This window comes from Ambystoma mexicanum, chromosome 1p (assembly GCF_040938575.1).
Source record: "Ambystoma mexicanum isolate Mex_15411 chromosome 1p, UKY_AmexF1_1, whole genome shotgun sequence".
NCBI classification, from domain to species: domain Eukaryota; kingdom Metazoa; phylum Chordata; class Amphibia; order Caudata; family Ambystomatidae; genus Ambystoma; species Ambystoma mexicanum.
This window is the reverse complement of record NC_090921.1, coordinates 25,120,189-25,134,857: the sequence shown is the minus strand read 5'-3', so window position 1 is coordinate 25,134,857 and position 14,669 is coordinate 25,120,189.

Here is a 14,669-nt window from a genome sequence, read left to right as displayed (position 1 = left end):
TCACCTTGAGATCGGTCCCTAGTACTGCCTTGGGTTTGAGAAGGCTGTCTTTTCCTTGGCATGGTCCGTCAGAGCTATTTGCCAATAGCCTGAGGTAAGGTCAAAGGTGCTCACAAATTTGGCAGCACCTATGGTGTCCACGAGCTCATCAGCCCTGGGCAATGGGTGCACGTCAGTTTTGGTGACGGCATTGACTCCTCGGTAGTCCACACAGAACCTCCAATCCTTGGTACCTGCCTGGGAACTTGCCTTGGGGACAAGGACCACTGGACTGGACCAGGGACTGGTTGAGGGTTCAATAACACCCAGATCCAACATCTTGGCGACCTCAGCCTGGATGTGGTTCTTGACGGTATCTGACATACGGTAGCACCTGCTTTTGACAGGCACACTGTCACCAGTGTCAATTTCATGCCTACACCACGGTGTAAGGCCTGGCGTCAGTGAAAACAGAGAGGCATACTGTTGGAGCAAAGCCCTGCAGGCCCTCTGTTGCTCTGTTGTCAAATCCGGAGAGAGATGTACTCCCTCCACTGAGCCATCCTGAGGGTTGCTATGCAGCAAATCAGGAAGGGGCTCACTCTCATCCTCTTCTTGCCCTGAAGCTAGCAAGAGACATGAGACTTCTGCTCGCCGGTGGAAAGGCTTGAGCCTGTTGACATGGAATACCTGAGGGTCTACCCCAGAGGCTCCCATGTCAACCAGGTAATTGACTTCGCCCATCTTGGAGATGATCCTGAAGGGTCCAGTCCACTTGTCTGCCAAAGCTCTAGGCTTGGTAGGCTCCATCACAAGGATTCCCTGTCCCGGAGTCCAATCCACTTGCGAGGCTTTAAGGTCATGCCAGTACTTATTCAATTCCTGGCTGGCCTTGAGATTTGCTGTTGCCTGACCCATCATCTGTGTCATCCTCCGTCTGAGGCCTAACACATAGTCCCCCACTTGCTTGGCGGGACCTGGAAGGGTGGCTTCCAAGCCTTCTCTGATCAAGGCGAGGGGCCCCCTCACGGGATGTCCAAAGAGTAACTCAAAGGGGCTGAAACCAACACCCTCTTGAGGTACCTCTCTGTAAGCAAACAGCAGGCATGGCAGGAGGAGATCCCATTTCCTCCTTAGGGGTTCTTCCAAAGCCCCTAGCATGCCCTTGAGAGTTTTATTAAATCACTCAACCAGACCATTGGTCTGGGGGTGGTAAGAGGTGGAGAACTTGTAGGTTACCCCGCACTCTTTCCACACGGTTTTCATGTAACTAGACATGAAGTTGGATCCTCTGTCAGAAACAACCTCCTTGGGGAATCCAACACGGGTGAAAATGCCCAGGAGAGCCCTGGCAACCACCTTGGCAGTAACAGTCCGAAGGGGTATTGCCTCAGGGTACCTGGTGGCATGATCTACCAAGACCAGGATGAACCGATGTCCACCTGAAGTGGGAGGGTCAAGGGGACCGACGATGTCGATGCCCACCCTCTCAAATGGTGTGCCAACCACTGGCAATGGCTGCAGTGGGGCAATGACACTGCCTCCAGTCTTGCCAGACAACTGACAAGTTGGGCAGGTCCTGCAGTGGGACTCCACCTCTACTCCCATCCGTGGCCAGTAGAAATGGCCAGAGAGCCTCTGCTTAGTCTTCTTGGTCCCAAGATGACCAGCCAAGGGCACCTCATGCGCCAACTGCAGTAGGAAGGGCCTGTAAACCTGGGGTACCACCAACCTCTTGAGGGCACCAGGTTCAGGCTTAGTGGGCTCACTAACAAGGAGCTCACCCTCCCAATAAATCCGGAATGTCCTAGGCACTTCTCCTTGTGCCTGGGACAGGGCCTGTTTTCTCAGTCCCTCGAGAGAGTGGCACTCTCTCTGTCCCTTACAGAAGTCTGCCCGGGAGGGTCCCCCTTCAGCTAACAAGCATTGAAGGTCGGGATGATCCTCCGGGTTGAGAACCTCTCCCACAGGAGAGTCTTCTGTCTCTTCTCCCACAGGAGTTGAGTTTGGGTTTTCCACTGGACCCAGCCCGTCCAGAGCATGGATCCCAATGGGTGCTGTCGGAACAGCAGGAAGAGAAGGTGTTCCCTCCACAGAGGTGGCCTTCTTGGTCTTCCTTCTTCTTGCCTTAGGCCTCGCCTTTGGCTCGGGTACCTGACTCACAGCCAGACCCGGTGTCACCTGTGACCTAGTGACTGCAGCAGCAGTCATGGGAAGACCATCCGAGATCAACCCCAACTCTACTAGATCATTTCCTAACAGAATGTTAGCAGGGACATTGTCCTGAACCAGGACAGGAAGCTTTGCTGTCTTGTCTCCAATCATGAGTGTGACTAAGGCTACAGGCGATAATTTGGGAGGCCCACCAGCTAACCTGGTGGTTCTCAGAGGAGCACCTACATAGTCCTCTGGCTTGAGCAGGGTCCTGTCCACCACTGTCATGCTTGCCCCAGTGTCTTTCAAACCAGTAGAAGGCTGGCCATTCAAGAGGACACTTCTTAAAAACCTACGGGTGTTCTGTGGGATAGTCGCCAGTACTTCTGCATACTGGTCCCAGGCCCCAAGGGACACTAAGGAAATCTCTACCGGAGCACCAAATGTGATCCCGGTAGAGGAGGGGAGGACAGTGGCCTCCACCTCAGACACGGGGTAAGGGTAGGTCAGGCTGACAGCCTGTACTCCAAGTGCCTTACCTTTACACTTGGAGTCACCCCTTCTGTGATCCAGAGCCCCACAGTCCCAACAAGTGCCAGGAGTGCGGGGTACGGTACTGGAACCACTGGGAGCCTGCTTTGCAGCAGGTGGACCACTACTCTTATTCCCACCCACAGATGACTTATCCCCACTAGATTTTTGGGTCTTGGGAGAGGAAGGTTTAGGTTTACCCGACTGTGACTGCTTGTGGGACTCCTCGGCTTTCTGAGAGGCCCCCTTTTCTTTGTCCTTGTCCTTCCCACTGGAGTCCTTAGGGGACACCCGGTGGGAGACCCACTTGTCAGCCAACCTAGCCAGCTTAAAGGGGTCCAAAATGTTCTGGTCAGCCACATACTGACGCAGCTCTGGTGAACAGGCTTCAAAAAAATGCTCAAAAAACAAGAGGTGGGACAATTCAACAAAAGTCTTAACCTTGTATCCATCAATCCACCCCATCATGTTCATGTGCGCAACACTCACCCAGTCAACCCAAGACACATTCTCTCTTTTCTTAAAATCCCTGAACCTTTTAAGGTATTGGGTAGGCGTCTTGCCAAACTTGGCAATCAAAGCAGACTTCATACACTCATACTGACCCCTTTCTTCCACACTCAGCTTCAGAATACAGTCATATCCAGTTTGAGGCACTCTGCTTAACAAACACTTAGCCCAATCTCTTTTATCAACATCATGAATTGCACAAGCCATTTCAAACGCTTCAATCCATTGGAGGATATCTGAACCCTCCACAAATACACCCACCAAATCTTTCATAAACTTGGTGGCTGGGGACCTGACACTCTCACTGGTTTTAGCTGAAGTCTCCACTCTAGCTTTCTCTAGCTGGATTCTCTGACATTCAGTGTCCTGGCTCTTGAGTTCAAGATCCCTATTCTTGAGCTCCACTTGTTGAGCCAACTCCTCTTTCTTAAGTTCAGCATCTATTTCCAACTTGCGGTATTCAAAGGCCAATTTCATCCTTAATAACTCAAGCTCCAAGGAATTGCTGGGGTTTGGAACAGAGGCAGCAGGAATGGCGGCATTCCCAGAAACAGATTCAGCAGAAACCCCAGGGACAGAGTCCTCATTGGTTGCATTCCCCCCCTCATCAAGAGTTTCACCATCAGTCTGGTAGTCCACCAGGGCAGCTATCAGCTCAGCCCTAGACTTATCCACAAAGTCTAACTCCCTGGCTTCACAAGCACTCTGGAGAGCCTCCAAGCTCATCCGAGTCAATTTGCCATTTGCAATAGACTCCATTGTTTGTAATGCAGTTATCTTGTACACAACTAAACCTTAATTTAATAAAGTGCAGATATTTTGTAAGTGGCACGGTTATACACTGATTCTTAAAACCATAAGCATCCCACCGCTGCCACCAGCTGTAAAGGACCGGTAGGGGATGGTCTGTACTTCTGCTCTCTATATGGTAGAGGGGAGGCACAGAGGACCCCAGCCTAGATTCTCTATTTGGTAGCTATGGTCGAGCAATCAAGGCCTAGCTTCTCAGGAGGTGATGCAGGCTGGTTCTTAAGTACAGTGTAGTCCCCAAGCACCCACAAAGGAATGTCCACACACTGTATTGGTTAGAACACAGTCTTTATATAATCAATATTCAAGGTTATGTACACTTATCATAATAACTCACTTTGTACTTAGGAAAATCAACAATGGCAAATATATACAATTCTAAAGTGGTACCACCCTTTGTATTAGATCTCATTAAAGTGCATCAACAATACTGTAACAATGTCACACAGATCAATAGAGTGAAACCAGCAATAGAGAGAGGAGAGAAAATAAGATGGTTGAGCAATAGGCAGAATACTGGCCCCTACCACTAGAGACAGTTCTGTGTGGAGATCCCCCCACCTGGGCAACCTGTAAAATAAAGATATAGCACAAGCCCAGTCCATATATTGTTCTGCAAGTCTTATTCCCTCCTATAATGTTTTTACCCCCCCCCCAATGTACCTGGTGGAGTCGAGTTCTTCGAAGAGGCGTCGACAGATCCTTCTTGAGCGACCCCCTTTCAAGCGGGAGTCACGGATCGTCGAGAGGCGTCGAGAAGCGTCGAGGAACTCGGCGTTCGGCGGCGGGGAATCGACGGCCCTTCTTGAATGCCTTCCCTTTCAAGCGGGAGACACGGGGCGTCGAACGTCCGTCGAGGAACTCGGCGTTCGGCGTCGGGGAATCGACGGCCCTTCTTGAATGCCTTCCCTTTCAAGCGGGAGACACGGGGTGTCGAACGTCCGACAACAAACAGGGTTTAACGGCGTCGATGAGGCGGCAGCTTCGATCCAAGCGGTGCTCGTCGACGACGGAGCGTTGGCGTCCTGCAAGGCAGAGGCGTGCGGGGCACCTCGATGACAATTGTTCTGGACTGCAAAGATTGTGAAGATGGGGGCCCAGCAAGGGCGTCGAGTCGTTCGAGTCTTTGTGGTCTTCGGGTGGCGGGAAACCCACCGGCAGGTTTCTCGTCGGCGCGTTGGTCGTCCTCGACTTTCTCCGGCAGGATAAAGCGGTCGACGGTGCGGACGAGGGAGTCCTTCGATTCAAATGTTCTTAGGCAAGGAGCGGACGGCTCCGGACGTCGGCAGTACTGCCTCAAGTGGTTCCCACGGCTGGGCAACACAACTTCGACAGGCCTCCAGCGGTTACACAGACCTGCGAACCCTGGTCGACGGCAATGGACTTCGACGGCAGCGATGTCCGGGTGCTTCACTTCGATCTCCTCGGCGGTCCCGTCTCTAGTCGGCAGCCTTTCGAGGGTCTGACTTCCAGGGCGCTTCGGCGAAGATGTAGTGGTGCTCGATGATCCCTCGGAGCACGGGAAGAGGGCGCCTTACCAGGTCCTCTCTCGGGTCAGTCCTCGACGAATTCGGCAGCTTTCAGATCGGTCGAAGCAAGTGCAACAGCAAGTCTTCTTCTTCCAGCTAGGCGTCGAGGATCAGCAGTTCCAGTTACTCTTAGAGTGGAGACTCAGCTTCTGAACGCTTCTGAACAATTACCAGTGGTGAGAGGTCCCCAGATATACTATTCTGTCTCTCATCCACACTGCTGGCACACACTCATCAGCCAATCATACAGAAGGGCATTCATGCAGTCAGTCAGCCAATCAGGCACACAGTGCATTCAGGCCACACTCCTCCCTTTCAGACACTCACAACAAGGAATGTGGATTGGGACAAGTACCCAGCCATTCAACACTACACACTGCATTCAGGCCAGTTTCGGGCAGGGCTGTCTCAGTCTTTGTCTCTCATGCCAGAAACCAGACAACCACAACAAGGAGTGTATATTGGTCACACACTCCATTCACCCAGGTCCCACCCACAGGAGGTACCCACAACATACAGTCACTGGGAAGGCTCCAGTCAGTCTAGCTGGGCCTTCACAACAACACCATATATGGAACTTCCACCCAACAGCCAGTCAGGGGGAAGGGACAGAGTCAGGGCTTCCCAGGACTTTGGGAAAACAAGGTAACAGGCAATAGAAAGCAAGAGGCCACAGGGGCCATCTTGTTTCCTATCAGGAATCAACTGATCCCTATGGCAGGGCCTGGGTATCCCAAAATGGAGGACACCCAGAGCACCTGTCAAATTCAGCATGGAGCTGCCACCAGCCCATACCCTGCTCTGTGGGCCACCCACAGGTGCCCAAAAACATACACTAGGGGCACAGGGTTGTACCCCTACCCATGGGTGCCATAAGGGTATCCCATGGGTCTGTTCACCAAACCAAAAGAGAGAGCTGCACTGCCAGGAGTCCCACATGGACTCCTGGGCAGAAAACACGACAGAACACACGATAAAAAGCAGTAAAGGACAAGGATTCAGAGGCCCTGTCCCTCTGATGCATTTCCAGCATCACACTCACCCCGCCTTGGCGGTCCGTTACTCACACCGCCTTGGGGGTCAGTTTCTCCCCCCGCCTTGGCAGTCAGTTCCTCAGCCCGCCTTGGCGGTCCGTTCCTCACCCTACCTTGGCGGTCAGTTCCTCACACCGCCTTAGGGGTCGGTTCCTCACCCCGCCTTGGCATTCCGTTCCTCACCTCCCCTTGGCAGTCCGTTCCTTACACCGCCTTAGCAGTCAGTTTCTCACCCCGCCTTGGCAGTCAGTTCCTCAGCCCGCCTTGTCGGTCAGTTCCTCAGCCCGCCTTGTCGGTCAGTTCCTCAGCCCGCCTTGGCGGTCCGTTCCTCACACCGCCTTGGGGGTCAGTTTCTCACCCAGCCTTGGCAGTCAGTTCCTCAGCCCGCCTTGGCGGTCCGTTCCTCACCCTACCTTGGCGGTCAGTTCCTCACACCGCCTTAGGGGTCGGTTCCTCAGCCCGCCTTGGCAGTCTGTTCCTCACACCGCCTTGGGGTCAGTTTCTCACCCCGCCTTGCGGTCGGTACTTTAACCCGCCTTGGGGTCTCCTGGGATGGCGCCGTCCAGGACCCGGTTCCCTAGGATGACCGCTTCCTTCTATTTCTGAGTGGGGCTCCTCTGGGCAGGCATTCCAGGAAAGCAACATGACTTCTCTTCTGCTCGGGTTCTGCATGGTGCAGATCCTTTTCTTTTTTCCCGCTGTCATTCCCCGTCTGTTCTTTCATTGCGGCATTCCGGACCTGCACTAGCGTCCTCTTCTGCTCCCCGCTCTCAGCAACCGGCCTCTCCAGTTTGTTTCCCGGCAGGGCTGGCATGTGCTCCACAGCTTATCCACGTCCTCATCTGGCAGAACGGGCGGGTGCATCCGGTCTGCTGCCTCACCTCCCAGGAGGAGGTTTTCCTGCCTCTGCTGCTCCTCCTCAGCGGTCTCTCGCCACTTTCCTCCGAGCAGACCAAGCAGATTCGAGCTTTACCTTTCCTGTAACATGGGGTGGGGGTGGGGTGGGGGGAATCAGTTCTCCAGCCTCTCTTTTTACAGACACCACTGGGGACTGAAGGGGACCAGAAGCCACACCAGCCATTTCTGTACACAGTTGTCAGTTATCACATAGGTCAATTACCATAGAACTATTAGTTTATGGAGACAAGGGAGGGTAACATAGATCCTTATCTAGGGATTGCCTGTCCTCTAAGGGGAGGGTCGCCCCAGTGGGATCCTGCTTGACCTGTCCCCTAGGGGATGCAAGGTTATCAGGCACATCTCCTTAGTTCCAAAGGGCCTCACACCCTGGGGAGAGGGGACGAATTCCCTGGATTTGTGACACCAGACAGTCTAGAGATAATTACCACTACACTGTCTGTAGCATTCTCCTATCTTTGCCTCCGCTCTGTCCATCTCTCCCCTTCTCCTTCGTGTGACCTACGGACACCTTGCGTGCTATGCCCTGCTCTACCCCTTTCTGGGGCACCAGACCTAGCTCCCCTACTTTTTTTGCTGAATGCCTCCCACCTTCAGGGAAGGATTTGAAGTCTTCACTATCCTGTTCTACTTGCCGGCTGCCTATACCACCCTCTGTCCTAATTGTCCAGCTTTCGCTAGCCAATCCTGTTCTGTCTTACCCTGGGCTGGGGACCCTCTTACCCCTCACCTGCCCTCTGCATCCCAGTCCTTTGTGGCACAAACACCTCATGTGACCCCTCAACCCCGTCCACCCTCCCTTTCTCCCTTTCTTTGCGTGGTCGTCTGCTATGACTAGGCTCCTATTCGGCAGCCTCTCTCCAACACTGTCTCATGTAGCCTGTTGCAAAGTGGCTGTGTGATCAAGAAGAGATCATACATCACACATATGTTTGATTTTACATCGCAACATCACTTTGTTTCTCTATCCTGAGCAGTATTCCATCCTTCCTCCCTTTTATCCCCCTTCTTGGATCTGACTTGTTAGGATAGTAGGTTATATCTCTTTGGTAATACATGAATCTGCTCCTTTGACGTCCAGGTCTTGCTACTTCCCAATACTCCGGCAGGTCAGTGCTGTAATTGAAACAAGGATGCCCCAAAATCAAATAGAAAAATCTACTAAGTAAAAGTCTCCCCTATTTCCCCATCCCTGGGATTCTTTCAGAGTCGTTGGGCAAGGCAGGGCTGTCTAGATCTTCCTGCTTTGGTGGAGAAGCATGTCACGCGCTTGGGACCAGCGGGCAGCACTTGGGACCAGCGGGCAGCACTTGGAACCAGCGGGCAGGTCTTCTCCCATGGCCTTCTGCCCTCGCTGATAATTGCCCACTCACACAAGCCTGCTGTTCATGTTGGGGCCAGAGCATCGAGCAGGCAGGCACGTTACCCAATGGCGCTCCCTCACTTGGGCTCTACACTGGGCTCTTGCCACCTCTCAGGGCCCTGGATCTCGTGCCCAAGCGCTCACTCTATTCCTAACCACTCTGCACAATGTCCTTATATTCTGGGGGCCTGCACTGGTTCACCTGCATTTCCTGCACCCGGGCCAGGCTCAGGGCTCACCCTTATAGGACTCCTACTTGCCTCTGTGAGGGCCTGACGAGCCGTCCTTAGTAATCTCCCAATTCTCCTTTCTCTTCACCAGCCTTCTGGCACCTCCCACCCCCCTCTCTCCTTCTGATTTCACCTCTGCCCGCTACTGATGTTCACCCTTTTCTTCTCACCTCCATGTTGTTTCTCCTGCCCATTCCTACTGCCCGCTCTCTCCAATCTCCGCTTAATGCTCTCCGTGGCCGCCTTCAATCTTCTCTTCTGCCTCCTCCCACCAACATCTGATATCCTCCTCCTCCTCTGGGTAATTCTCACCTTCACCCTCTTCTCTCTCCTGACTTCTACTCACAGTCCCTCTACTGCTTTGCACCCCACCTGCTTGGTCCTAGCTCGCTCCTGACACCCTATTACACACCTTTCTCTTTCCCCTTTGGATCCTGATGGTCGATGATTGCATTGGTGTTGGGGGTCCAGCGGGGGTGCTAGTGATGTGGATTGGATGAGCAGGAGTGGGCTGATACCTTCCACGAGTATGAGTGGCTCCATGTGGCAGGCTCCTGGACCAAGCAACCAAGTATGGGGTTGGGGGGAGGCGCCATCTTGACTTCTTCCTTTTCTGGTGTTGCTGAGCGGCAGGGTCTGCTGACCACGGTTCCCTCTCTTGCACTGGGGCAGCTCATGGAACAGCTTGCAAGTTAATCCTGCACACTGAAGAATGCTCTCCCTCGTGGGCCGCCTCTTCTGGAGCCAGGCCAGGATTTCATAGCAAGTGCCTGCTTGCAGAACGGAGGCCTTCACTCTTTATGGCCACCATGGCACCCCGACATGGAGAAGTATATTTTCTATGCGAACATTCTCCTGCCCTTTAAGTGGGCAGTGGTCTCTGCCGCTTGTGTGGGCACGGTCGGTGTGACCCAGCCTCATGCAGCGGGTGGCGGCACCATTCTCCCCCATGGTTAGGCAGCAGACATCTTTACAGGCCCAAATTCCTAAGAACTATTTCTGTGTCACAGGCCAATTCATAAGCGTGCCTATTAGCGTGGTGCTTGGGCTAAGGGTGATGTGTGTATTGCAGTCTTTGCCGCAGTCGGCTCTCGCTGCAGGTTTCCTACACTCTGCTGCCTTACTACCTGTGGTACTTCTATGCCCATTATGCCTGGCCTGCTGTGATATTGTGCCTGTGGGCTTCCTCCTCTCAAAGAACAGCACTGGAGACAGACATGGGGGCTCATTACCGAGTAACCATTACCGCCACTTGGTCCCGCAGGTTTACCGAGGGATTACAAGTGGCGGTAGATGAACTCTAATGGTGGTAGGTTGGACTCTATGGGACTTTCAGCAGAATTTACCGCTGGTTGTTATTCTTTGGCAGTAGAGTGCAGGATGTACCTCCAGCACTTTGCTGGAGGTAAATCCTACACTAATGGTGGAATTACTGCCACCTTTTTGCTGTACCACCAAACTCAGAATGAGCCCCATGGTTTTTTTGTCAATGCCCCTCTCTGTGAGGAAATGCCATGTGGCAAGGGAGTAGGAGGCCTGGCTTTTTTATTTTTGGTGAATAATAAAAAGATGCAGGCAATTCCGTCTCCGAAACAGTGGTCAGACTCCATTTCATTAAACTCGATGCCAAAAGCATGCGGCTCTGCAGCTCCTGCTCTGTCCAGTTGCACAGAGCGCAGGTTCAGAGGTCACAGGTGCCCTGTTTGACAGCAAAGTCACTGCAATGCAGAGGCTGCAATTAAATAAGCACATCTGTTCCTGATCATAAAGTAACAACCTGGTGGCAGCAGCATCTGAAAATATTAACCAGACCTAGGGTTTTGTATGTGACTGGTAGTTCACAGAATTATTAAAAGACACATTTGATTTGTATAATACACATGTCAACACTCTGAACCCAGACCAGATATAGAAGAGTTGTGGGTCTTCTAGTCAGACAGGCTGTCCCTGCCAGACAACAGGACAGTAGCGGAAAGACTATCTCTTTGATCCTTTGGGAGGTCAGGTGAAAACTCCCTAGCCGAATAAAATTATCAAATAGATGGCAAGGTGTTCTTTTGGGCAGATTGGTTTCTGGGTGGGGTGCGGTGGGTGGCTGATCTGTTTAAAAATGGTCACTGGATGACTGCGAGGGAATTGCAGCAACAATATGGCATAGAAAACTTTAGAGCATCTGATTTTGTGAAGCTTAAACGTGCGATAGGTCTTGTGGATTTAGAGAAGAAAATTGAATTAAATCTGTTTGCGAGGAACTCAGTTGGATCAGATGGGGGACTGGCCAGTCGCATGTATAAAGTGATTGTATCACATTATCAAGGAAATGACTCTTTAAGGGGGGAGTGGGGCAGGAGGATCGGATTGGATATCACGGAGGATTTGTGGCAACAAATGTGTGTGAATGTGAAATTGTGCTCGTTGGGACTCACGGAGAGGTCGAGACAGATACAAATTCTAAATTGAATGTATTGGACACCAGAGAGAATGTGTAAAAGAGGGATGTTGGAGAGTGCAGAATGTTGGAGATGTTCATGTGAGATCGGTACGCTGGAACATCTGCTATGGGATTGTAGACTGGTGAGACTGTTCTGGGGTGAGATCGGACGGGTATGTGGTGAGGTGATTGTTGGTTACCTGTCTTGGACTTTAGTGTGGTCATATTGGGGCGCGATGAGTCTTTGGATGGTCTCAATCAGAGAGAGAAGAAGTGGTCGTTTCGAGGGGCAATGACTGGTAAGAAGATTATCTTGCGGAACTGGAAGACTGCTTTGACATTGAATATTGAGACATGGTTGTCTGAGATGCATGAGTTGGCAAATGTGAAAAGGGTGCTTTATAGGAGACTTGGTAAATTTGGTTTGTTTGAGAAAATCTGGGGTAGATTTCTACAGTTATTGTAACTTGGCGTTGTACTTGTTGGGTGGGCGGATAATTGAGAGATGTAATTGGTTTATTGGGGGTTTTAATATAATTTGTATCTCGCTCTGTACATAGTTCTGTGTAAAATGCTGTGATTTTCTTGTTATTTGCAATGTTTTGACTGTTTTACGGTGATTGTCTTGTGATTTGTAATAGATGTTTTGTAAATAAAGATTTTAAAAAAAAGAAATTATCAGCAGGAGAGGTCCTGGGAAGCAAGCCTCTAAAGGCAGACCCTAAACAAAAGTACCAGCTTCACACTGATACTACGAGGGTGCATACCAAAAGGCCTTTGACGCTGAGAGATTTGGAAGGGGACAGTTTGTATAAACAGAGGGAGCTGAGCAGAGTTTCAGGAAGGGTTTCATACACCTTACCTCTTTCTTTGATTCCTTTTAGACCTACAAGACGTCTTCTGGACCCTGTTGTGGGAGCAGTCCTTACCAAAGCCCTCGGTGCTCCAAGGCAGAGGCAAGCTTTGATCCTTAAACAGGAATATGTGTTATCCTTTCATGTCGCCGAAAACGGATAGATTTGCTGGTTTTATGGGTGTTAAACTGTATGACTTACCACTTCCTAGACAAATTGCTGGTTTGGTTTCTGACACTTTTCAGGCACGATCTGCAACTCAGAAGAATCAACAGTGCATCGACCCACGGCCAGGTTGTATGGAAGATGAATGGCTACACAGATGTAAAGGAGCCTGCGAAGCTGCAGAGGTGGAGAGGCCTACTTCTAGTAGCGCATGACAAGGAGAAACCAGCACACACCCGCTGTGTCAGATCAAACCACGGCCAAGCCCGCAGAACACTCAGCAACCTTGCGGAGACACCAACCAGAAACGCCTGGTTCACGAGAACCTGAGAGGTGGAGAGTGCCTACGCAGCGAGCAAGCGGCGTAGTGCGGAATGGATGCCAGAGCCCTGCCGGAAGGCAGTGGGATGGAAGCGCCATCTCCATAAGATATGGGAACAACAGCCCAAGGAGAAAAGCTGAATTGGTCTACTGGAAGCCCAGATCAGGAGGAGCACCGCATGGAGTCGCTCAAGGGAACTGGGAGGAGGGCAGGAAGGCTCAGCCGTGCCACAGGGCGGGTTGAGAGACTGGGAAACCTCAGGTAGGGAGAAAGTAAAAAACCTCCAATGAGGGCAGAGAGGCTTGATACCCAAAACGGGGGAAGAGAAACAAAATCCCAAAGCGGGGGGCAGGGGGGGAATGAGAGAGAGAGAGAGAAAGAGAGAAAAAGAAAGAGAAAGAGAGGGAGAGAGAGGGAGAGTGAGAAAGAGGGAGAGAGAGAGAGCGAGAGAGAGAGAAAGAGGGAGAGAGAAAGAGAGGGAGAGAGAAAGAGAGAAAGAGAGAGAGAGAGAGAGGGAGAGGGAGAGGGAGAAAGAGAGAGAAAGAGAGGGAGAGAGAAAGAGAGGGAGAGAGAAAGAGAGGGAGAGAGAGAGAGAGAGAGAGAGAGAGAGAGAGAGAGAGAGAGAGAGAGAGAGAGAGAGAGAGAGAGAGAGAGAGAGAGAGAGAGAAATCCAAAATCAAGAAACCAAGCCCCAAGGTGGACTGAGACACACCAAATCCTAAATCGGGTTGTGAGACCCGAGACCCCAGTGAGAGGTAAGATCCAGGAATCATTTACTGGAGATAGTTCTACAAAGTTCCTTGGTGGGAAAACCAGGAAGAATACCTGGTGTGGACAATGGAACTAGGCGGTTCCCAACGATAGACGAAAACAGGAGACTGAGACAAAGTGCTTGACCAAACCAAGGAAAAAGAGACACTTGTTCTTCTGATTTGAACTGTACCCCGGGTCAAGGAGCCCCTCTGTTTTGATCTAGGACTGACACACAACCCCAAGGAGGGAAAGCTTGAACGGACAGTTGGTCTCCAGACTTCACCTGTGCCACAAGGCAAGGAGCCCCTTTGTTTTTGATAAAAGAATGTCTGGCTGGGGTTGGGAACCAGCCACCATTCTTTCCTTTTGGACAGAGGCCCTTGCTCTATTTTTGTTAAGGTTAGGCTTTTTGTGTTCACAGTGGTAGGGACAGTAATCAGGTAAGAATCGGTTTTCTGGACGGTAGACTTTACTTACTTTGTAGTGCATCCTGACAAGCAGTCCTTAAGACTTCTTTCTTTTCATTAGAACTAGTGCCATGAAACTTAGGGACAGCATAGGTTTTGGGAGTTCTAATACAGAACCTTTTGATGCAAAATTCTATTTTGTACATCTCCTGATTAGTGGTGTCAGACGTGGGATGCAAACAGCTTGATACGAGGTTGGAGACCATGTTGGTAACTCGGCTTACGCAGAGTGCAAAGCTACCTGAGCAAGCAACTTCCTAGTCCATTGGGTTTGATTTATACAGCACCAGTGAAGTAGACATCCCAAGCCAGGAAGGAAGACTGATTTCCACGGTGCGAGGCATCTCCCCACACCCACACAGCAACGTGATGTTCGCTGCTAAATCCGGGCTGACATGCAAATACCCCATATATGTAACCGCTGATGTCATAGATCCAGATTACCTGGGTCAGATTAAAGTCGTAAAATGCAATACGGGAGCCCGGAGTTACGCTGTTAAAACAGGTTACTTTATAGTGCAGGGAATTCTTGAGCAGGCCGTATTCCCCTACATACAGGTAGTGGAGAAACTGACCACAATCCAGAGGAGAAACTTGGTTTTGGACAGGCTGACAAGAA